This window comes from Penaeus chinensis, chromosome 36, assembly GCF_019202785.1.
Source record: "Penaeus chinensis breed Huanghai No. 1 chromosome 36, ASM1920278v2, whole genome shotgun sequence".
NCBI classification, from domain to species: domain Eukaryota; kingdom Metazoa; phylum Arthropoda; class Malacostraca; order Decapoda; family Penaeidae; genus Penaeus; species Penaeus chinensis.
This window is the reverse complement of record NC_061854.1, coordinates 5,398,729-5,401,228: the sequence shown is the minus strand read 5'-3', so window position 1 is coordinate 5,401,228 and position 2,500 is coordinate 5,398,729. Positions and strand designations below refer to the sequence as shown.

The following is a 2,500-nucleotide window of genomic DNA, read 5'->3' as shown; positions in this document are numbered from 1 at the left end:
CAAGATCATCATAAAATAACAGACAACGAGAAAGGTAAATTGAAAAGTGAAATAACCGCAATAACACATAGCACGGCCTCCCTTTCCCTCCCCTCCCACTCACACCAAAAAGGAGAAGAAAAAATAACAAACTAACCGCTCATTCAAGATCAATAAATTATTGTCCTTCAAAAAATATCTGTGCCTTCTAGAGACTATAGCCATTGCACCATATTGGGAAGCAAGAGTTTGAAAGATAGAAAGGGGGTAATGAGTGACCGTGTGCGCAAGACGATGCTCATCCCAACACCCTTTAGAGCAGAGATCTTCATTAAAATTAATGCTTAAAACCCTTCAATTCATCTAGAGGCTAATCCATTGCACCACATTGAGAATCTAGGGTTTTTAGGGTCGCGTGCGCAAGGCGATGCTCATCCTCCCGAGCCCTTTAGTGCCGCACTGCCATGCTCTTCCGCCGCTGTCACACTCCGGACCCGTGAAACCTTTTTTCCTTATTTATTTTTTAACCTTTGTGGCACTCGGGGGACGGCAAAATTCAGGTGAGTGAGGAGGGTTTTGGGGCAAATATGAACTGTGAGGACTGTGAGGGGCTGTGAGGAGTTAAGTGAGGGAGTGAGAGGGGGAAATATGCCGGTCGGGAGGTTTTGGTTTGGGTTTCTCTCGCTCTCTCTCTCTCTCCCTCTCTTTCTCTTTCTCTTTTCCTCTCTTCTCTCTTTTTTTTTACTCTTTCGTTTCGTCTCTCGTTATGTCCCATGTCGATTGTGATTTTTACCTCGCTAGTTTTGTATTTTTTGGAGGCTTTGCATCTGTTCCATTGTCCCGTGTGAACGAGGGAATCGGGAGGAGGAGGAGAATAAACGAGGGAATGAGAGAGACGAGACGAGAAGCGGACGTATCAGCTGGTGACGTGATCTCTCTCTCTCTCTCTCTCTCTCCCTCTCACGTCTCGTTCTCTCAGGTTCTTTTAAAGGATTTATTAATCAGAAACGGAGACGGTTAACGAGGAAGGATCGAGAGGGAAAAGTGTTCGTGGTTGAGGGTGAATTTACGGGTGAAGTAGTGATTTTCTTTTCTCCCTTTTTATAACCTCGTTGTCGGCCGGGGTTGTTGGACGTGACTGGACAACTTTGATTCCAATGAGTCTTATCTCTAAATCACAATTCTTCTGTAATTAGATCGGGTTGACTAGTTTAAGAGGGGGGGGAGGGGGAAGGGAGTGAGAAATGCAATGTGAAGGGAAACCAATGTGGAGGTGATGCAACAACTTTCACAAAGTTTTCATTGGCTGTTTCATATTTTGTTCTCTCTTTCTCTCCCTCCTATTGGTGTTTGAACCCCGTGTTGCATTCCGGCGAGGGAGAAGAGGTACTCCGAGCTGGGCCATATGGACAGCGAAAGTAGATCAGCTGTGTCCGTGGCAGAAGTGTTTATTTGTTCTCTCGTGCATGAGACTGCTCATTTCTTTGTTTTGTCTTTGTTTTGGTAATGTGTGAAGGGACTCGAGGTGAAAATTTGGGGTCAATTGGGGATGTGTTAGTATGTTGACAAAGAGCATATTTTGGACAGCTGGAAGATGTGTCGGGTCGAAAAGTTGCATCGGGTGAGTTGAATGAGGCTTGCTGTGCGTTGGGGTATGAAAAGCTGGTGTTTCCTTATTGGTTTGTCAAGGGATATGAGATTAAATTTGCAAATTTTAAGTGATAAAGGATTTAGATGGAAGATGACAGTCTGTGCTGGGACATGTAAGTTGTGTCGACGTTGAAGGATATTTTCGTGTTTATTTTAGTGTTCTCGATGAGGAGAATGGAGGATTGTGACTTTGAGCATGTCTTTGTTTAGGGATTAAGATGAGGTATAGGATTTTCTTTGTTCCTTCATGTGGCAGCTTGTCTTGTGTGGATAGGCCATTACAGACCCTTCAGTGTTTCCAATGTATTGTGCTTCATGTTTGTTTGATTTTGTTTTAAGTGCATTTTTTTTATTCTTATTGTCTCAGATAGGTATGTTAGTGAGAAGCAGTGCTCCTTTGGTACTTAGTGGATGAGTGTTTTTGTATATCAACATGTGGACCAAGCAGGTGGTTCAGTTTTCAGACAGTCGGGGAAAAATAGAGTATTCATATTAATTTGTTATGTCCACCCAAGCAACAGGTGACTTAATTCACCAGGTGTATTTACTGAAGAGACATGAGATTTTATTTTCCATATGGACTCATAAAATGCTGGTGTTTGTTAATTAAGTTTATTTATGATAGATTCAGTTATTTCATTGCTGTTTTAATAATAGATTTTTTTTATTATACCTTGGATGATAAATTTAAGTACCATAAATGGTCTAAGGTATTGTATTTAACTTAGTTTGTTGTTTTACATACAACATACCTGTAATTCCAAATGTTTCTTTTGTCTTGTCTTTCTTTTAGTTCATTAATGGTTCTTAACCTTCTTAAAGTCACAAACTCCTTTGTGACTCTGATGAAACTTTGCATGCACTGCATATA

The 2,500-nt window shown here is 41.3% G+C and overlaps 1 protein-coding gene across 2 annotated transcripts in view; it reads left to right on the top strand.

Moving 5' to 3' along the window:
- The first annotated feature begins 385 nt into the window (after nt 1–385).
- LOC125044584 (eukaryotic peptide chain release factor subunit 1) overlaps nt 386–2,500 on the top strand; it is a 22,874-nt gene continuing 20,759 nt past the window's right edge. For both annotated transcript variants that reach the window (XM_047641305.1, XM_047641304.1), the window contains exon 1: nt 386–539. The gene's annotated coding sequence lies outside the window, so the exon portion shown is untranslated. The remainder of the gene's footprint in view (nt 540–2,500) is intronic.